Raw genomic sequence first — 22,545 nt, forward strand, 5'->3', positions numbered from 1 at the left:
GTGTATATGCATATCTGCATATCTATATATCTATATCTCTATATGTCTATATCTATATATCTATATCTATTTATTTTAATCTGTAGTAAACTCATGAGGAAGCTAAACTTCAGAACAACTCCTAGTACAACACACACCTCCATGCTAGTTGCCTGGGTGTGGTTCTGTGGCATCTCAGAGGTTGCAGCAGGGGTCTCTGGCGCGGAGGCTGGACTTGGACCCTTGAATTTGAATACTGGCTCTAGCCAGAGTGTGCATGCGCTCTCAGCATCCACAGCTCCCCTGCCCATCAGTAGCACCTTACTCCGTGGGTTGCAGAAAGTGTTTCTAGCGCCTGTCCTGACACGCCAGACACCTGCATTCGTCAGGAAGACATTTGCTGGTGGTTTTATTCTTTTCCACTTAAGAAAGCATAGTCTAGAATGCAAAGGGGGCATTACGACTGTCCCTTAGGGACACACAGCCTCATGCACATGTTTATATTTACAAATGTGTATTTTAAAAGAAAAGGGCATAGAAGACCAGGGAGAAGTCTCAGTGGATAAGACTGCTTGTTCTGCAAGCATGAGGAGTTGAGTTTGAATCTCTAGCATGGTGTAAAGATGCTGGATATGGCTATGTGTGCCTGTAATCCCAGCAAACCTACGCACTGTTTTTCTCTGTCTCTGTGTCTCTATGTCTGTCTGTCTGTCTGTCTGTCTGTCTCTCTCTCTCTCTTTCTATATATATATATATATATATATATATATATATATATATATGCACTTGCATGTGATAAGTGGTTCCCAAGAGCTCACTGTTCAACTAACCCAGCCAGCTTCAAGTTCCCTGAGAAACCTATCTCAAGGAAACGAGAGGAGGAACAGACAAGCCCAGCAGTGTCTTGTTTTGGGCCCTGCAGGCATGGGCAGAAGCGTGCACCCACGTCCTTCCGCAGGCGTGGTCAGAGGCGTGCACCCACGTCCTTCCGCAGGCGTGGGCAGAGGCGTACACCCACGTCCTTCCGCAGGTGTGGGCAGAGGTGTGCACCCACGTCCTTCCGCAGGCGTGGGCAGAGGCGTGTACCCACGTCCTTCCCAGGCGTGGGCAGAAGCGTGCACCCACGTCCTTCCGCAGGCATGGGCAGGGGCGTGCACCCACATCCTTCCGCAGGCGTGGGCAGAGGCGTGCACCCACGTCCTTCCGCAGGCGTGGTCAGAGGCGTGCACCCACGTCCTTCCGCAGGCATGGTCAGAGGCGTGCACCCACGTTCTTCCGCAGGTGTGGGCAGAGGTGTGCATCCACGTCCTTCCGCAGGCGTGGGCAGAGGCGTGTACCCACGTCCTTCCCAGGCGTGGGCAGAAGCGTGCACCCACGTCCTTCCGCAGGCGTGGGCAGAGGCGTGCACCCACGTCCTTCCGCAGGCATGGGCAGAGGTGTGCACCCACGTGCTTACTTTCGTGTGCCTGTACACTTACATGCATCCCCTCCACGACAAAGAAATAATCTACACTTGCTTTTGAACCTGATGGATGTTCTATTTTGAGAATTCCTGCCCTAGGTAATTTTCTTCTCTGGATTGATGTACACCACTGATTCTAACAGGTAGCTAAATGCTATTTGAAAGCATGATTCATCCATCCTGGCAAATCAAATAACGGAGGGATTCAATTAATTTAGAGGGAAAAAAAAGCACTTGGCTTTTAAGATGTTTGAACTATTCAAAACATTTTGTTGACTCACTTACCTTTCACAGGAAGTCATAATAAAAACAATAAAGCCAGGGCCGTCTCTGTCACACTTGGGCTATGTGATTATTCCTTCTATAAATGAGTCTTATTAAGTTTAACGTTCATTAATTTGAAATGAAACATTTCAGATAAAGACTAAAATACATCCTATACTACGTAGTTTGGGGGAGTTAAATTCAGACACATTTGTGTATTTGAATTATTTTGGGGCCAAACTCACCAGGGTATAGAAAACTGAAGGCAATTAAGACAACTTATTATAAAGAATGTGCAGTTCATCAGCCATGAGACGTTTGACGTCTTTTCTCCTCTCAACCAATTCTGAGATGCTTTTCTTACCCAGCATGCACTAGTGTTCATGTATAGGGAGAGAGACGGTGGCTAGAGGGGTCTCTTCTACCTATTACCATTCTTCTAGAAAAGTGTTCTCTCCCAGACTTACAGAATGGGAAAAAATAAAAACTAAGACATTAAAACAACAACCCAGCATTTAAAGCACATGTTACATAAAACACAACAGATTTTATGAGCTATTAAAATTTCAAAAGGTCTAAAAAAATTAGAGGTCTGTGGATCAGAGGTAATGTGGTTGGTTAGCACATCAAAGTTTTGGTTCTATCCCTAGTACCAAAAAGGAAAACAAATTTAAAATACTTTTTTTAAATCTCATATTACTTCAGTGTGTTTGTCTCTGAGTTTAAAAAAAAAGAAAGAAAAACAAACAAAGTAAGTTTTTAAAAAGCCAGTCTTGTTGGTTTACGACTCTAATTTTAGCGCTTGGAAGACTGAGGCAGGAGGAATCCTGAGAGTTTAAGGCCAGTCTGAAATGCAGAGTGAGACCTTGTCTCAAAACAAAACAAAACAAAACAAAACAAAACAAAACAAAACAAAACAAAACAAAACAAAACAAAACACAAGTTTAAAGCCCCAAAGCAAACAGGACTTGTAAATCACAGCAGGAAACGTCAAGCAGTTTATAGAAGGCTCATAGACCTGAAGGATTTAAGAGTCTGCTCAGGCTAAACTGGTGTAGGTTTCCAAAATCAGGAACCCCATTAATCAGTGACAAGAACTGCTGAGCCGCTGGCTTAGCTCAGTTCAGTCAATGAGTGAACTAGAAACTCTGAGAGGTGCTCACCTTAGAAACACCCTCACTCCCCTACTTAGTTAATTTGGGGAGAGGAAAATCTGTGTGCAGAAAGAACGCTTTCTTTCTTTCTTTTTTTTATTTTATTTTTCTAAGTCAACATGCTCGTCTAGACTTTGAGGTTTATTAAAAGGAAAGAGAAAACGGGTTGGATCACCTTTTTAAAAAAAAGTCTCAGCTCACTTCACCCAGAGGCTTGTCCCTGGGCAAACATCTATCTGTAGGCAGTCACTGAGAAAGTTGGAATCAGGCCTGGCTGGGGAGAGGAAGGCCACCCCCTCCCCTATTATCCGGAGCAGAGTTTCCAATCCCAGTCAAGCGGTGGTGCTAGCTCTTTGCTTCTGAGTCTCTGCATTTCCTAATGTCATGGTCATAACAGCCTCGGAACGGATTCTACCCAAACCGAAACACAAGGCTCCTGGTCAGCAGCCCTGTGACGCCAGGGGAGGCCAATGCCCCCTCTTCTGCCATTGTCTAGCATAAGAAGGCAGTCCTGGGCCACCTTCTCAAGCAGGTACTTCTATTTCTCTCCATTGCTTTACAGTTCTCCCCCCTTTTGGCTATAGTGTGCTACTGTGTGCAATCAGGCTGGAGTCTCAGAAAATATGTCCATTTTTTCCCTCTCTCGTTTGTTGCTCCAGGGATATTTTATAAAGTTTCTGGCAAACGTTAGTTATCATGTTAAGCCTGACCTTGGTCCCATGGAAATTCACCCCAGGAGCTACGTTCAGCGGAGTCAGACACAGTTATCTGTTCTTGGTGCAGTACCGACAGGCTCTCTGCCTGCCTCAGATCGTGTCTCTTTATTGGTCCCGGGTTGAGCTGTGGGGGATTCTGTATGCTTGAAGTGTGCGCGAGTTGAAAAAAGTTCCCGCTCGGACTTCACTGTGTACTTGCCTCGGCACGACCTCGTCTCTTAATCTTCGGTGCCCTGACTTATGGGAGCTGGATCCAAGCGACTGGAATTAGCCATCATTTGTTTCCTGAAGGCAGGCAGAGTTTTCTGAAAAGCTACACAATCCAGTAATGCATCTTGTCTTGAAGTTGCCTCACGATTGTAGGCGAGTTCTGGGTCCTGAGGGTTTGGGCTTGGTGCTCTCTAACCTGAAAGTGACCATGGGTGACTGCTTTTTTCTTTTCTTTTCTTTCTTTCTTTTTTTTTTTTTTTGTGGTAGGGTGGTGTGCATGATAAGGACGGTGCAGCACAGTGTGTGCCACTCGCCGGTGACGTGGTAGTCACAAACGGCAGAAAAGAATACTTTCATTTTGGCCACAGGAAGGCCACCCGTTTCCTGTAGTGGAATGTGTCATGCTTGACCATGAAGTGGCCAGTGTTTTTCTTTCTGATTTGCCCAGAAAAGTCTAGCTGGTTAAAATTTATTTTACTTTTTTTTTTTTTAACCTAATATCAGGGTTGGGTCTTAATAAGATTGGATGTTCAATCGTGACATAAAGTACCGCTCAAGGGTGCCAGATGTTTGAAAATTAGCTTCTTGGGCCAAATGTAATAGATTTACAGAGCACCTCCACCTACAAGGTTGATGGGAAATGTATTTGGTTTTGAATTTGCAACAATAATATATGCGGACAGGGAGGATATTGGAGTACCAACTAAAAGTATTTGAACTTATTTTTTAAAAAGTCAGTAGGGTGGGACCTTCTATGATCTTGGGGTCAGCACTTATTTATATTCACTAAAATTCTTTCCTGTTTCTCAAAAAAAAAAGGGCAAATGTTTGCCCTTGTTTTATTAATAACACGAGAAGGCTCATTCTAGGCCCTGCCTAGATATAATTGCTGTCGAGGCTGGATCCAGTCCTGTAGCGATTGGTGGATTTTTTTTCATGGAAATTAGAAGGAACACTGACATAGAGGTGAGAGACAGGGTATACAGGGAAATCGCAAGATATTGAATGTGGGTGACAGGGTTAGAGTCATGAGTGGGAGGGGCTGTTTTGACACTTGAAGGGAGTTTCGTTGAGCATGGCAGTAAAGGAAGAGAGAAAAACCCCAGAGCATTAAATTTGCTGCCATGACAAAGCCAGACAACTGTCCTTTCCTTCAGTGACCTATGACTTTCATTCAGTTTAGGACTCTGAATGATCTGTCTCCCACCATCCTCAGACATGCAAACCCCTAAGCCCCGTAGACATCCAGGTACTGCCGCTCCTTCTTACACGGGTCGTTCTCCCTGCCCTGTCTCAGTATGTCTCTGTGGTTTTGGTCCAGGTGGTCAGAATGCCTGCTTGAGATGAGATCATGGTTGGGCTGCAGGGAGTGTTCCATGGGTCCAGGGAATCTGTAGAGAAAAACAGACGTGAGAGAAGCCCACTGCACCTCTGCTCTGCTGAAGCACATAGGAGGTGTGGTCCTGTCCATCCACCTCTGCCTGCGTTGACTGGCTGTTGAATGCTGAGAAGGAGATACCACCCGTGAGGTACCGCCTCTGCAAAGGGCCTAACAAGGTGTTAATTTGTTTGTGTGTGCGCGTGCACACACATGTGATGTATGTGTGTAGGGGCATTGTGTTCTACAGTGAGCATGTGGACGTCAGAGGACATCTTGTGGGATCACCTCTCTCCCATTTTCTCACGGGCTCTGGGAATTGAACTCAGGTCACCAGGATTGCCTAGCAAATACGTTACCACTAAGCCATCTCTCTGGACCCCCCAGGTGCTCTTTTTAAAGGTTAGCACTTTACAGGTAGCTTTCGCTGAAGGTGGTTATGATAACGGTGATTATGTTTCTTTAGCAACACTCTAGTAGTCCTTTGTCAAGATCAGCCTGGGTTAGGGTTAGGGGTCAGGTAGGGGTCAGGTTAGCAAAACTGCATGCATCAGTGAATTCTATGAATCTTTCTAGTGTGTGTGTGTGTGTGTGTGTGTGTGTAGATTGAAGTGTGAGTACAGAGGCAGCCTCCAGGCATGTGATAAAGATTTCATGTGTGACTTGGGAGATGTTCTCTGGTGATAGGTGAAGCCCTATCCTTTCCGGTGCAAAAACTATCAAGAGTCTTGTTGGTGACACAGCTGTCACTCCATTTTCTTGAGGACAGTCTTCAGGAGTGTAATCTGGCTTTAGCCTCTCACTTAAACTCACTAATTCTCAATTCTTTGGGGGTGGGGTGGGGCGTCTCCCTGTTGAGAGTGGACACGAATGGGGCACAGTTGTCAGGAAAGTCACAGGACCTTTTTGTTACTGCTCATGGCAAGGCGATGAGGTGGAGGGAAAACAGATGACAAGCTTGGGAGAGACCTCAAGTTGTACAAGGTGAGTCACCTTGCTAAGTGGCTGGTGTTCCTCGCAACTGTTCTTCTCTGGAGTAGTGGCTTTTTCTAGGTTTTTTTTTTTATGATTTCTTATTCCTTGGTACTTATAGAAGCATTTGCTTGTCAGGTGGCTGTCAGCTGAATTCTCTAAATGGATCTCCTCCCCATTTGCTTCAGAAGAACCACTCTGGTCCTTCTGCAATGGGGGCCTCCATGCCTGAGACCCTTCCTACCTCTGGTGTTCACTTAAGTAGTCTCATTGTGATATTTCCTTTGATAATTGTGATAAAGAAATCCACAAGGAATTTTAAGTCTCTCTGCAAGATGGCATTCATCCTTGGAACTCTGATTTTTTATTTGCTACAATTGGTCATTCATTAGGATTTGCTTTCTTATAAAACTTCACAAAGAAAGGGAACTCAGTAAAGCTGGCCACATTGTGTAGTCAATAATCCATTTCTGCATCTGGGTAAAGTTATGTAACATCTGTATATTTTTTTCCATTAAGAGATGCTGGGAATCCCATTTGCATGAAATCTTGCTACTGGATATTTTGGCATCAAGTTTATCCAGAAAAGAATGTAGTTCTTTTTGGCTTAAGTATTGAATTCTTGTTTGTTTGTTTGTTTGTTTTGGTTTTTGGTATTTTTCAAGACAGGGTTTCTCTGTGTAGCCCTGGCTGTCCTGGAACTCACTTTGTAGACCAGGCTGGCCTTGAACTTAGAAATCCGCCTGCCTCTGCCTCCCAAGTGCTGGGATTAAAGGTGTGCGCCACCACTGCCTGGCTTTGAATTCTTAGTTTTGTAGAACAGGCACAATGCAAGGCCCTCCTCTGGCCCATTGAGCTCTGTTCTCAGGGCTCTGCTGCAGACCCTATGGGAAGCGCCCCAGGTGCCAACAGTGGGCGTCTGCTCAGGGCTGCATGGTGGTATTCTGGGAGGAGCCTGGTGCCCATCCGTGTTAGATACGCAATGGTTGTGTTTGGATATGATGCATTCTTTGTGTTCTAGATGATTTTATTTGTTATCAAAAGTGGAGAGTTGGGCACAAAGTATGGTGTATCGTCGACACAGGATAACTATGACATACACTCACTGAGTAGAGAGCAGTGCGTGCTTTCAGAGAGATGAGTGCTGTGGTGTATGGAGGCACACAGAGACGTTACTGCTGATTGGCATGGGGAGTTTGAGGCAGGAAGTGAGAGTTGGCCTTGACCCAGAAGGATGGGTGTGTTGCCCTCGGAAGATGTTTTGGGGTAGAAGATGCTAATCCAAGGAAAGGGACAATCTCCCTGGGGATCAGGGGTCGGTCTGAGAGGGAGATGAGTAGAAAGTATGCAGAGACATGTTAGCAGTCAATTAGGACTGTGATGCTAAATGGCATTTTAAGGACCTTGGACGTCATAGTGGAGGCATTGAAGATTTTTGTGTGAGGTCGCAGTGAAATGAGGCCTTCTTTTTGGAAATACTGCGTAGACTGAGTTTTTTAGTTGAAGAGTGAGCACATCAATTTGGAGATGATTGGGCTCGCTGAGGAGAGGTGAATCGCTAATTTAAAGTGAATAACTTAAATTGCGCAATTCAGCAAATCCTTTGGGGACTCACTTTTTGAATTATGATTATTTATGGGGGAGAAAAGACTTTGTCTCTAAAATGGCCAGTAGAGAGGGGAGTGGGGCTGGGTGGGTCAAATGATATTACTGTAAAATGAGCCTGGCGGTGCAAGCCTTCAATCCCGGCTACTCAGGAGGCTGAGGCAGGAGGATCACTAGTGGAAGGTCTACAGAGGTCATATGGTGATTTCAGCACCAGCTTTGGAATTTGGCAATCCCCTTCTCCAAAGAGGAAGTTAGGAAAGGGCGAGGGATGTGGCTCAGTAGTAGAGAGCTTGCTTGGAATAGGCAAGGTTCTGTGTTTAGTTTCTAGTACTGGACGGACAGACAGACAGGAAGACAGACAGACGATGTATGCTGGGTGTTTTGTTAGCTTTGTAATTGAAAGATGGGTCTAGCAACTAACTGCCAAACAGATGCCAGAAGGTTTTCATTCAGGGATCACTAGGGACACACCACACATTTTATACGTACAACATGCTTTTTTCCCCTGGGATATTATTAGGCTCAAAATAATCCTATTTGGATAGAATATAGATTCATAAGAAAATAGCTATTTGTATGACATAAGACTGCTGCAGTGATTGGTAATTTATACATCCTTGTCAAACATGGGCTCCAACATGCACTTTACACTGCTAACTTAAGCAGCCCTTTGACTTTGGAGGCCTAATTCCCTGGTAAATGGGTGAAGGCATGGCACTCTGGGTATGATGCCAGTGTCGGTGCCAAATCATGCTTCTGTACCTCTGGTCTTCAGTAACCTCCATTTGGAATAGTGAGTCAAGACATTAGCCTATGTACAGTTAAGGTGCCTGTCTGGGAGTACAAGATGGCGGACGCCGCTGGAGGCTCTCTTAGGGAAGGGAGCCTGCTACACATCTCTGGCCACTACTGAAATGCTTCAGATTATTTGGGGCTGAGTCCAGTGATTGGAGGGCCAAAGAGGAGGGGTGGAAGGAGATTGTGTTTTTCCCCTTCCTCTTTTTTCTTGTCCTTTAAAGGAGTAAGGTATGGTAAGAAGGTTAGGGTGACAGTTATGTAAGAAAACAAGGCAGGTGTCTACTGGGGACAAGGATTGGTAGACAATACTAATCACATTCAGTAATATGATTTCAGTTACAATGAACCTCAAAGGCTGCTGAGCGTGCCCCTCGGTGGCTGATGCCTGGCTTTCCTGTCTTGAGCCGAGAGGTGTGGGGAGAGGGTGACAGGGTGTCACTCTGCTGGAGGGACATTGCTTATGTTGCTTTGGTGTCCTTCCCTCTGGTCCATTTTCAGACTTCACCAATCAAGCAAAGGGCTGCTTCAAATCTACTGTGCAACCAAAACAAAACAAAACAAAAGATTCATAGAAAAATGTTTTCTAGGAAAGGCAAAAACCAGAAACCAAGAGTCGGCTCACTGTAGCTCTCCCGTTGCATAAGCAGGGTTGGTTCAAGTGGTGAGTATTAATCACTGAGAACAGTTCACAAATTATTTGTGTTCCGATGAGACAGGCCCTCAATCCCCGTCCTTCTCACAGTCTGGATTCCCTCCATCTCACTGCTCCCTCAGTGTTTTTAGAGTAGGAAGGACATTTAAATGTGCCAGTTTTCCCCTCGTGGGAAGTCTCGTTCATATATTGAGCAAGGAAGGAGATTTATGTTGTCACCCAGAAGAGGGCTGGGTTTTTTTTTAAATTTTTTAAAATTTTTTATTTTTATTTGATGTATTTTTATTTACATTTCAAAATGATTTCCCCCTTTCTGTCCTCCCCCATTCCCCGAAAGTCACATAAGCCCCATTCCCTCCCCCTAAGGCTGGTTTTTTTTTGCAAGGCCTTAATTCATTCATTGGGAGTGCTATCGTCCACCCCCATTTATATTTGAGACTTGAACACACCGGGCAGGTTGTGGAAGAAGAAAAGTGTGGCTAACAGCCTGCACTTGACTTCTTCATCCAGTTCAGTTCAAAATTTATTGCCTTTTTTTAAAAAAAAATTATCAATCCTATTCTCAGAGGAGAGGTATTTGCTGTGACCACAAGGAAACATCTGTGAGGTCAAACCTGAGCCAGTCAGAACATTTAGCATGTGAGGCTTAGATTTCAGGAGAAGAAAACTAATCAAGGGAACCCTTAAAGCTCTGAAGAAGACAAATCAGAAAAGTCTCTTATCGCTGGCAAGCTGAGGCCCCGAGTTCATATTAATTAAGACATGTCAGAATCCACAATGAATCAAGTAGGGAGTGTCGTATTCTGGTAACTTGGGAAGCTGGTGTCAGTCCTGACTGCCAGGATTTATGGTAGATTATATAATGGAATCCTGAGTTCTAAGACATCAAAGGAAAATTCTGGCTCTCCTCACGCACTCTCTTAGGTCAAGCCTACCCAGCAACAGGCAGGAGAGACAGCCAAACCCGATAATGCATAACCAGAGAGTCTCTGTGGATGGGGGTGTGTGTGTGGACTGAAGTGGGGTAAAGAATTCCGGGCAACTTGGTCAACGTCCACAGTCCAGTTCTGTTGAACAGCAGCCAATCGTTTGCTTTGTGTAGTTATTTAGAACCAGTCTAAAACACTAGGGCAGAAATAGAGTTTATTACTAAGGTGGTTGCATGCTTGTGCAAATGTTCTCCATTTATCAGTATCATCTGCGATTGTGTCCAATTCTGAGTATCTCCAGGGAGTGGACTTCACTCTCTTAAGGGCGTGGGCAGAAGTGGAGGAGGAAGCCCGTACCATCTGAGGCAGCACCTGGGAAAGGGTTCTTTCATTTTCTCCCCTCTAACATACACACATTCCCCACTGAAGAGGCTGGTGCTTTCTACCACTTGGGATTCATCAAGTTTATATGTTTGTATCATCTTAATTTTAGTAGAACACAAGAACGCAGTGAATCAGCTAACAGGATAGGGTTTGAATTACTTTAGTTAACACACACACACACACACACACAGTGGCAGAATAAATGTGCTGTTTTTCTTTTCTGTTGACTACGGAAACCACAAACTACTTAATTTGAGCAGGTGTTTCCCAACCCAAAATTACAGCTATCAACCCCTTGTTCATTGTAAACCTGTCAGTGTGGATTTATTCCCTAGTAGACCTCTCTCTCTCTCTCTCTCTCTCTCTCTCTCTCTCTCTGGTTTTCCAAGACAGGGTTTCTCTGTGTAGCCCCAGTTCTCTTGGAACTCACTCTGTAAACCAGGCTAGCCTCAAACAGAGATCTGACTGTCTTTGTCTCCCGAGTGCTTTAATTAAAAGCGTGCACTGCCACCGCCCATCTCACGTGTTCTCATTTAATTTGAGAAAAAGCTTGTAAAAAAGAGCCACTGTTTCTTGTAATTAAAAAGTAAAGACATCTCAACACCTTAGACAGATAAACATTACTTGTACATTTTCACCATGATACAACACTTAAAAAGAAAAAAAAAAGAACCTGGGGCTATTCCCCATCTGAACACCCAGAAGCTCAGGTAAGATTTGAAATGGTTCATGGATATGATCATAATGCATTGCATATGTGTATGAAACTGTAAAAAATAAGCAGATTAATGTGTTTTCAAAATGGAAGTGGTAACAGCTTCACAAGCCTGTGACCCTGATGCGGAAACACCTTGGAGTGCACAAATGGGCAAATCGTATGCTAAGTGAATTACTGAACCAATGAGGATTCTACCTATGAATGGTCAATGAAATATTTCTGAAGTACTTCTAAAAAGTCGACTGAAATCCCTTGTAATAAAGTAACAACGTGAGCACAAGTTCACACACAAGATCAGGACATCTTGCTGGTGGCAAGCTACAAATGTGTAGTGAGTGTATCCCTCTTTGCGCTGTGCGGTGAACACATTATCTGCCACACTGCCATGTGCTGGATAGAGCACAGCTGGAGCAGGGGCATTCTGGGGGTGAATGCTTGCGTTCAGATACTGAGGGCGAGGAGGCTTTGTTCTGGTGGCAAAGATAGTAGGCATCCCAGGAGTTCATACAGTGGGTCCTGGCCTGTGCAAGGATGATCCAACTTTACTAGTTATGCCAGTGGCAAAGCACTTGTGTGTTACTCAGTTTTTGGTTTTACATGTGCTTGTGTGCTCATGCTTGTGTGTTCTTGTGTGTGTGGGCTCACATGTATGTTTAGGGATCTAAACTCTGGTGTTTACACTTTTATGTTAAATACTTTCTCCACAGAGCCATCTCCTCCAACCCACTATGTGTGTGTGTGTGTGTGTGTATGTGTGTGTATGTGTGAGACTTCTGGTTTCACACACACACATACACACACACACACACACACACACACACCCCAACACAGAGATATTATAAGAAAGGCAGAAATATTAAAAGAAAGTGTTTTTGTTTTAATCCCAGTATGGGACTGCTTTGGACTGACTACAGCAGCTGACTGTGATTTGTCTCATGCTCTAACTGAGGTGTGGTTTTGCCAGCTGCAGAATTTCTTCCACTGTGTGACATTTGGAATTCCAGAACATTTTCAGAGGATATCTAAATGCTAGGGCCCCGAGAGGTGGGGTTGGTCGTTTTAGGTCATTCAGGGGAGTTGGCTGCAGTTTGTTAGTAGAAGTTAGTGCTCAAAGAAGAAACAAAAGAAAAGAAATTAGATTCAGGGATCTCTCTGTCTGTCTATCTGTCTGTCTGTCTTTCTCTGTCTCTCTCTCTTTTCTGTCCTATCTAGTGATGGGGGTGAAGCATGGGGGATGAAGGAATGGGAAAAGAGGAACGCACAAAGTAGCAAAGACCGGCCACTTAAGTGACTGTGTGTCTGTGCAATCGTATTCAGGTGTGCCTGCGTGTGCACGCGGACACTGGACACACAGCCAGCTGCTGTTCCTCAGGCTTTTCACTTTGGATTTTGAGTCAGGATCTCTTGTTGGCCTGGGACTCGGTTCCACTCTCTCCAGCTCCCCTGTTCTGTAATTACAAAACAGGTGCCACCATAACTGGGATGTTTTACGTGGATTTTTGGGCTAGAACTCAGGGCCCCTCATTTATGCATTGGGTACTTTATTTACTCCCTGGGTGATAAATTTAGTCCTTTACTTTGTGAGTGAGTGTGGTCAAGGGATCTTATGTGATTTGATCTGCAGAGCACTGAGATCACAGTAGTTTTTGACCACCTGCTTCATGTACATGGAAGCCCAAACCAGGTTCCCAAAGCAGTCATTGATATCATCCACATCTTCCTCTCTGTTGAAAGACAAAAGGAAGAAGAACCTGGAGAGACATAGGCACAAGATCTCTCAGTATAATTTGTACTTTAGTCTTAGATCTCAGCTTGACTTTCTAGAAGGGATGTAGATACTGACCTCAGTGGATCTAGTGAGGTGTGGGCAGGAGGCTCTTTTCTCCTTTTTGGTTCTTGGCTTTTTTCCTTGATACACAAAACCCAATGTGGACGTGAATTTGGAGAGTGAATTTACAATGCATATTGATGAGCATTCCACAAATGTTTCTTGAGTAGAAATTAAGAATATAACCTGATTTACGTGATTATCCCACTGACAATGGGTATGAAATCCAGGGTCTGGAGTCCTCACGGAGGGTGCTGTGGCACAGAGCCATGCCCCTCTCCAGGCTTGGCTATCTGGCTATAGCATCTTTACATCTTTACCTGCTATCAGGGTGAGTCACCAACTTGCTTACAATACAGACCGCTTGCCCTAAATAGAGATCCTTACTCTCGATGTTTTTTTTTTTAAGCTTTTAAATTGTATTTTTTCTCACACAGCTTTGCAATAGCTGCTAGAAAGCAAAATCATTCCCTTCTTTGACATCATGACCATCTTCTTCTATTGCTAACTGAGCGGCATGGATAAGGAGCAACATTTATGTTTAACCCTAAAAGGGGGAACAGATTTACATATTTCCCATTGCTACCTAACAATGGCCTCTCAGTAATTAAGAGCCTTCTCCACGGAACGTAATTATTCAAAGGCACAGTGGAAGCTTTGTAAGAGGACAAACGCCATGTAAGGAGGCAGAAAGCCAGTTCACATGTACTGTGGACACCAGTCGTAACATGTTTTACTTAAAAGTTAGAACTGAAAATGTCTTACTGACTTTCAAATCCATGTCTCACTTCCTCCATAGAGCGTTTTGAACCAGCTCATAGCCCTCTTGGAAAGCCGGGTCTGTGTTCCTACAAAGTCCACACTGTCGGCCCCGAGCCTGCTGTGTTTATTTGCAGTTTTCGAATCCAGTAGCAGGCCATGTGATATAAAATATCGAAAGCCCTCTGGCTTGTAAATATCATGTTAACCTTCAAAGCATTCAAAAGCACAGGAAATCTGAGTCAACAGAGTAGTATGTAAGTTTATTTTTGTATAACCTGCCTGAACTGCAGGGGGGTGGGGACGGGGGTGGGGGCGGGGGGGCGGGGCGGGGCGGGGCATGGACCCAGGTCTGCCTGCCACTCTGATCTGCCAGTGAACTAAACCTGATCCCACTGTGAGCCAGACTGGCAGGCCTTCCTCAGCTTGCTGACTTCCTTCTTGTGGAACTGGGCAGTTGGGGGGTGGGGTGGGGGAAGCACTTTCAGGAAACCTTCTGTTGAGACCGTGTCTGCCCAACTGTGCAGGAAACTTGGTTCTAGCAAAGCTTTTACTCAGTGACTAATCAAAATATTAGATATTTTTTTGCTAATCTGGAGCTTAGCCACTCTCCTCAGAAGTGCTGTGGGACTCGTCAGGCAAGTCTTTAGCAGGTTTATCTGATCAACTGTCCTCAGCACAAGGGACCTTCTGAGCCCCTGCCTGCGCAGGACATGGCCGGACCCAGGCTGTTTAGGACCACCTACCCCAAGTCCTCAGCTCCCCTGGCTTATTGATTTAGACAGTTATGGTTCGAATCCCGCCACGAGGAGTCTGAACAGCGGCGAGTTTGCTCTCATGAGGATCTCTGGGCTGTTGTAGGGATGATTGCCGGTTGGCGTTTCCAGGAAGACATCGCCTGGAGCTATTTACCAGCTGCGCGTTGGCCGCTGGTTTGATTCCTCTTTGGGATAGCAAGGAACAGGATGATGAAGAAAAGGCAAAGGGGAGGGTTTGGCAAACACACGTGCCCTTCATCTCGACGGGGATGGGCAAAGTAGGTCGCCAACCTGGGAGATACTAAGCCACACTGTTTTCAGTACAGGTCTCTCCCTTCCCCGTTCCCCTCCCCCACCCCTCCCCCTTTCTCCCTCTCCCAGTCCTCTCCCCCTCTCCTCTCTGTCCCTTTTCCTCTCTCTCTCCTTTCTTTCTCTCTCCCTCTCTCCCTTCCCCCTCTCTTTCTCCTTTTCTCTTCTTCTCTTCTCCCTCCCGCGCATGCGCAAGCCGTCTATGAACATGTCTGTATGGATATGTGTGTGTTATTACCTTACACATGCATGAGGAGGTCGTCTTATTTTTTGAGAGGAAGTCTCTCTGAATATGGAGCTCACCATACAGGCTATGATGACAGGCCAATGGGCTGCAGGGGTCAGGTCTCTTAGTGCTGGAATTGCAGACTCTGCACACAGCCTTTGTGGGTGCTGGAGATGGGAACTCATGTCCTGTGTGACAAGGCCTTTAGCCACAAGCCACCTTCCCTGCCCTGTAGTTGTGCATTTCTGCGCACGTGACAGTCTCTGTATTGCCTTCCATTCTTCTTCTGATTTTTCTTCTATTTTTGAAGTCCCGGATGCAAAATTGATGAATTCCAGAAAGTGGGGCTGTTGCTAGGATTTTGATACAAGTCTGAAAACAAACAAACCAAAACCCACCAGGACTCGGGATACCATTGAACTCATGTCCTTGAGTAACTGCCATTTCTGTTCTGTCACCAGAATCACCCCTCTTTGTGTTCATTGGGGCTAAAAAATAACCGAGAGCGTCCCTCTCCCATTCTCGAGTTCATTTACCTGTTAATATTAAATTATATTCTTAACTAGAAACTCTAAAGGGCTGAAAAATAGCCCTCGAAGTGGATGTCGCTAGATTAGTGGAGCCCACGCGCGGGCTGCCTCCGCGGCACGCTTTGAAAGCTCCTTTCTATAGGTACAAGACAGTTCTTTAAAGTCCCGTTTTTCTCTTTGCTCGATGACCTGAGCAGTCGAATGGTTAAGATCAGAGTCAGGCTTCCAGTACAGTGACAGATACCCTGAGAGAAAATTATTTTAAAGAAGGGAAACTTCAGTGTGTCTCATGGTTTCAAACATTTAGGTCTTCTGCCCTATCTGCTGAGGCAGAGAGGGAGGGCACAGGAGGGGAAATGGAGCAGACATGCTCATCTTGTGGCCAGAAGGAAGCTGAGGGAGAGATACCGGAAGGCTGCTGGGGAGAAAACTTATCCTTCCGAGGCATGCATCCAACTTTCTCCAAATGGGTTCAACCTCCTAATCCCACCGCTTCCCAGCAACCTTTGAATTGTGTCTCTAGCAGTAGATTAGCCCATTAGTGAGGACAGAGCCACCTCTAGCTAGTGCCACAGCTGGGGACCAAGCCTTTAAACCCTGAGCCTGGATGGGTACTTCATATCCGAACCACAGCAGTTTTCATCCATCACAGGATTTTCTAGAGCTCCGTGCTTTTGCAGAGAGCAGCTCCTCTGGCCATTTTACACAGCTCTCAGGTAAGCACCAGGGCACACCCCTGCCCCCAACCCCTTGCTAGCGTAGTAACCCTAGCTTCAGAGAGAGTGTGTAATTTCCTGCAGAGGCCTCGTTGTGAATGAAGCGCATGACAAGACTTGAACTTGGCAAGAACCTGCAGGATCTTGGCCATTGTGAAGCAGGGTTTTGGGTTATCGGTGCAGACAATACTCTTAGTCAGCTGGAAGAACACTATGAGGAAAGGAAAAAGCTTGTCCCTGGAGGCACTGATAGTCCCCTAGAAGGAGGAACTCAGATTTCACTGTGAATTAGCATTCCTGTCTCCCTGCTGTGGGGCAGAGCTCTGTGATGTCCTCTCTCCTGCTTTGGAGCTTGTCCACTTGGGCTCTGAGTCTGAGCCTTCTTCACCAGGCTTTATCCCAGGTCGTCATCGTGAGTACAGTTTCCTGTCTACAGGAAATACTTAGTTCAGTTGACATACACACTATTTCTGTCTCTATCTATCTATCTATCTATCTATCTATCTATCTATAATTTGTCTATCAACCTATCTATCTATCATTTGTTCTATCTATCTATCTATCTATCTATCTATCTATCTATCTATCTATCTATCTAATCTTTGTCTATATATCTATCATTTGTCTATCTATCCATCTATCATTTGTCTATCTGTCTATCTATCTATCTATCTATCTATCTATCTATCTATCTATCTATCCATCCATCCACCCACTCATCTATCTATATCTATCATTTGTTTGTCTGTCTCTCTCTCTATCTACCCACCTACTCATTTATCTATCTATCTATCTATAATTTGTCTATCAACCTATCTATCTATCATTTGTCCTATCTATCTATCTATCTATCTATCTATCTATAATTTGTCTATCAACCTATCTATCTATCATTTGTCCTATCTATCTATCTATCTATCTATAATTTGTCTATCAACCTATCTATCATTTGTCCTATCTATCTATCTATCTATCTATCATCTATCTATCCATCCATCCACTCACCCACCCACCCACTCATCTATCATCTATTATCTATCTATCTATCTATCTATCTATCTATCTATCTATAATGTATCATCAATCTATTCTCTACCCATTTTATTTATCAGAAAGACCATTGCCCAGAATCTTCTTTCATTAAATTCAGTTCCATGTCTGCTTCTCTTATATTGGTGAAAATGTGTCACAGAATTTAGTCTCAAACCTGAGAAGCCAAGGAACCCTTTGGCCCGTAAACTGTGGCCATACCTCAGTTTTGCTTTTCTAGTGAACTCTGACATGGGTTACATTATTTGGGGGAGTTCTGGAAACATAGGAATTAAAGATGGAGGTGGCTCAGATGTACTGCAGAGGGAAGGATGATTCCTAATACTGGAAAAACCACACACGAAGAGGCAAGAACCGACTGGGGCATTAAAACAGGTGTCCCTTCCCACTAACGAGCAAGCTGCCCTTATGACTCCTAACTTTCCGTTTGGGACACACGTCTTTTCTTACGAGTACCTATTTGCTGTGATTTTTTTCCCTCCCAGGTTCTAATCTTGTCCCTGAGTGAACTGCAACCCAGACAATGTATTCCGGGTGTGGTTCCTGCTAGCCCTGGTGGCAAGGGCAAGAGGCTTCTTTTGTTAATTTGTCACCAGCAAGAAGCCAAAGAGCACTTTGATGAAGGCTGATAGAACTAAAGATTGACTTTAGTTTATGTAATGTATTCTGGCCCAGGTAATGGCACCGCACGGTTGGGTTTACTGGTTTTCTACTTTGTTGACCTGACATGTATGTAGTCATAAATAAGATAGGCCAGAATGTTCTGTCTAGTCCGGAACTCTATGTTTACAAACGGAGGTCTTAGTCATCTCAAACTTTGGATGTCATGATGGCAGAAAAACTCAGGCACTCTGTGATGGACTCTGTTAGGAACACGCGTGGGTAGGGCTCTGTCTCTTCTGTCTTCTTGCTACAGCTTCCGGCTATTGTCTTCAGCTCCGTTGAAACCACAGTGCGCTCCTGTCCACCCAAGTGTCAATCACATTTTGCTTCCCCTTGAGACGTGCAAGTCTCGACAGAATAGTGTTCTGATGTGTTTATTCACACACGCAGAACACACTCCTTCATATCACTCCAGCGACAGGAAGGGCTGTCTGCTTCGCCTTAAAGTAGTGCCGGTGAATCCTCCTATTGAATCAACCAAGACGCAAGGTCCCTCTGAGGGAAGAGTGGGAGGGAGGCGCAGGCCTGGCAGAGCTGCTGTTTACCTCACCGGCGTCGTCATGTCCAGGTAGATTTGCCGGGATAAGAGCCAGAGTTTACAGGTTGTCCCAAGAGCACGCAGGGTCCCTTCCAAAAGCTTGTTTACCTTTCCACACTGCTGCTGTCTGCTTCCACTAGAGCCCTTCCGGTCCAGGAGGAACCACAAGAGGGATATGGCGGACCTTTCAGTGCCGAGCCCTCACTTACCCTGGAAGAATCCGTGATGTACATGATGAGAAAAGGCTTTGCTGCTTTTAGATCACAGCGATTGCGTGGCCCCGCCCTCTGAGAGCTGCCTGGAGGTTCGGCCTCCAAAGGCAATGCTCTGTGCTGGCCTCTGCAGGAGCCCTGGCAGCCTGGGGAGCGATGGCTTCCTCCACCTGTGACACAGCACAAGCGACCCAAAGGCACGGTGCCATTCTCTCAGGTTGAAGGAGCATCAGAGGAAGGTGGCGCCTCTGACCAATGAGATCATTGCTTTTCTCAGAAATGATCATCACAGTATCGCAAGGCTGGGCAGTGGTGGCGCACGCCTTTAATCCCAGCGCTTGGGAGGCAGAGGCAGGCGAATTTCTGAATCCGAGGCCAGCCTGGTCTATAGAGTGAGTTCTAGGACAGCCAGGACTGCAGAGAAACCCTGTCTCGAAAAACAAACAAACAAACAAACAAACAAACAAACCAACAAAGCCATCGCGCTTTTCTGACTGTAGGATCCCAGCTACATGGAGCCAGTTTACAAAAAATAATAAAATTTGCCCATATTCCTATCAGCCACAAACAATCACACACACAAAAAAACTTTAGTATATTTTATGTTAGCCCTTTCTTCATAATATGTATAGATAGGTGTATATTTACATGTGAATACTGACTAACATAATGCCATGTTTAGGCAATGTTCTAATAAACTAAGTTAATGAAAATCCAAGATACAACATGATTGTAATTTTACACATGACATAGAAAACATATAGATATATAACATATCTGTAACGTGAATACGTGCAGACACAGGGCCATACTGTGCACACTGAGATGACGTATTTTGTAAGCTTACCTCTCAGTAGACTCTGGTTGGTTGCTCATGTGTTTTTGCAAGCTTGGCTGTCTGTATCTCTATCTTATTTCTTGAAAGTAATCCTTAAACGCAAAAAAAAAAAAAAATACAATATCAAAAGGGAAACGTTTAAAGTTTAAAAGCAATTTTCTGTGATATTACTAGACCTTTTTTTTCACTTTCAGAAAGTTATCCTACTGCAGAGACTCATTAAAAAATAATTCCAAGTGTTACTCAGAGGATTTGCCCACAACTGCCTATGATTTTAGCTCCAGAGGATCTGACGCCCTCTTCTGGCCTCCGTAGGCACTGCATGGACGCTCACAAATGCACGTATAAACTCACAAATTGGCAAATAATTAAAAACTGACAAAAATTTAAAGCAAAAATTGTTCATAATACCGCCTAGAAATAAAATCTCTTCTTTATTTAGCTGTGTCACCAGCGCATGAAATTAACCAATCACTGTCTTACAGTGCACAGAATTTTAGTCTGACATTTTCTTTGTTTCTGTGCCATTCATATTTTCTATTATGCGGCAGTCTTTTTTTTTTCTGTTTCATTTTTTTAAATTCTTGTATTTTAAATTTATTCTTTGGCGATTTCACACACACACACACACACACACACACACACCATCTTCATCACATCTACTCTCGGATCCTATTGGCGCTTTCCCCGGGGCCCCTCAACAGGTTTCTCTCCTACCTACATGTCCTCTTCCATTTTAGGGCAACCCGTGGAGTCTGAGCAGCGCGGCCCCGCACGAACACGGGTGTGGCGTTATCCTGTGGCGCGTGGGCAGACTATCAGTGGCAGAGCCCCTCAAGAAAAGGAACTCCCTTGCTGGGCGGTGGTGGCACAAGCTTTTCACCCCAGCTCTTGGGAAGCAGAGGCAGGAGGATCTGTGTGAACTTGAGGCCAGCCTGGTCTACAGAACGAGTTCCAGGACAGCCAGGGCTACACAGAGAGACTCCGTCTCGAGAAAGCAAAAATGCAAAAGCAAAAAATAAAAAGGACTCCCCTTTCTTCTGCAGCCAGCGTTTGTCACCAGCTCCCTCAGCTGAGGGCGAGGCCTCGTGAGCCCCTCCTCTGCGTTTGCTGGGCATTGAGTGGCTTGATCTTGGGCAGGTTTTGTGAAGGTACCCAACCACAGCTGTTGCGAGCTTACATGCGCTGCGGCTAAGCCCTGCCCTGAAGACAATATTTCGCAACAAGAAGACAACATTTCGCAACAATCCTCTCCATGCTCTGGCGTTCAGCTCCTTACCCAAGTTCCCTGAGTCTATCCCATCCTCACGGAGCACCCACAGTTACAAATTCTCTCGGCACTTGAGCCAGTTATGAGTCACGAGTCTCAGCAATGACTGCTGCCCACAGCTAAAGAAACCTCTCCAACTACAGCTGGGGGCAGCCCTAATCTGTAGGCATGAAAATAAATGTGTAGAAGGCAATTTGCTCGCTCTTGTGTTTTTCTTCTCTCTTTAAAAATCATGTTGCCACTGCAAATATCCCCAGACACTTCTTAGCTATTGCGGTTTAGTTTCATGGTAAATTCCCAGGTGTTGAACTACTGATTTAATTTTTTTCCATTTTATTTTCTAAAAATATTATAGTAAATCCACTAGGAATCTTTGAGAGTATCGATTTCTTTACATTTCCATTGGCACTTCCCTCACCTAAACAAACAAAAACAAACAAACAAACAGCAAAAACAATCCCCCAACTAAACCCTAGAATTTTTCTTTTTTCACTATATGTTTTTGATAGTTTAACGGTGCTATTAGCACACATTTTTATATTTCTTGTTTGATCAATGGAGCTGATATCTTTGCACACTACTGTTCTTCTGGATTCTGTAACTGTCAGTTATTCATGTGCATCCTTGACCGGCTCTCTCCCACAGAGTTGCATTTTTTTTTTATTGATTTATGGATGCAGTTTGCATATGTTTGCATATATTCAATCTATCAGTCAAACTTGTATTTACAACATGAAACATTGTCTCTTTAAACTGCATTTTAGGTTCATTTATTGTATTTATTTTTAAAAATGTCAGGTGTCTTGTGTTTATGTCATCTGTCACCTTCCCTCCATAATGTCCTAAGATATACACAGACTGAGATGAAAACAACTAATTAATACATGCATCGTCCCACCAAGTTCTTAGTCTTGTGATTGTGTCACTCTCTTAGTATTTTCTGTGAATGTATTACAGTGTTATTGCTATTTATCTTTTGCTGACTATGTAAAGATACAAGATAACACACTAAGCAACTTGCAGTAATCATTTGATATTTTAAAATTTATTTTAATTATGCATGTGTGAGACAGAGAGGGTGAGAGAGAGGGAGAAAGAGAGGGAGAGGGAGAGGGAGAGGGAGAAAGAGGGGGAAAAAGAGGGAGGGGGAGGGGGAGATGGAGAGGGAGAGGGAGAGGGAGGGGAGATGGAGAGGAGGGGGGAAGAGGAAGGGGAGGAGGAGGGATGGTGGGGAGGGAAGGGGTGGTGGGGAGGGGGAGATGGAGAGGGAGAAGAGGGGAAAGGGAAAGGGGAGGGGGAGAGGGAGAAGAGGGGAAAGGGAAAGGGGAGGGGGAGAGGGAGAAGAGGGGAAAGGGAAAGGGGAGGGGGAGAGGGAGAGGGAGAAGGGGAGGGGAAGGGTGATGGGGAGAGGGGGAGAGGGAGAGAAGGGGGAGGGAAAGGGGGAGAGGAAGGGGGAAGGGGAGAGGGAGAGGAAAAGGAGGGTGAGGGTGAGGGGGAAGGAGAAGGGGAGGGGGAGGGAGAGGGGGAGGAGAGGGGGAAGGGGAGAAGGAGAGGGAGAGGGGGAGGGGAGGGGGAAGGGAAGAAGGAGAGGGAGAGGGGGAGGGGAGGAAGGGGAGAGAGAGAG

At 45.0% G+C, this 22,545-nt stretch overlaps 1 protein-coding gene and 1 long non-coding RNA gene across 2 annotated transcripts in view; one reads left to right on the forward strand and one right to left on the reverse strand.

The window, feature by feature from the left end:
• The first annotated feature begins 3,068 nt into the window (after nt 1-3,068).
• The window catches only part of Esr1 (estrogen receptor 1), a 347,754-nt gene continuing 328,277 nt past the window's right edge, over nt 3,069-22,545 (forward strand). Inside the window, exon 1 of the mRNA XM_052169737.1 lies at nt 3,069-3,391. The gene's annotated coding sequence lies outside the window, so the exon portion shown is untranslated. The remainder of the gene's footprint in view (nt 3,392-22,545) is intronic.
• Nucleotides 18,499-20,756, reverse strand: LOC127673940 (uncharacterized). Its single transcript, XR_007975254.1, has 3 exons — nt 20,369-20,756; nt 19,661-19,743; nt 18,499-18,811 (listed from the first exon to the last, which is right to left on the reverse strand). It is a non-coding gene; the product is annotated as an uncharacterized LOC127673940 (long non-coding RNA).

This window comes from Apodemus sylvaticus, chromosome 23 (genome assembly GCF_947179515.1).
Source record: "Apodemus sylvaticus chromosome 23, mApoSyl1.1, whole genome shotgun sequence".
NCBI classification, from domain to species: domain Eukaryota; kingdom Metazoa; phylum Chordata; class Mammalia; order Rodentia; family Muridae; genus Apodemus; species Apodemus sylvaticus.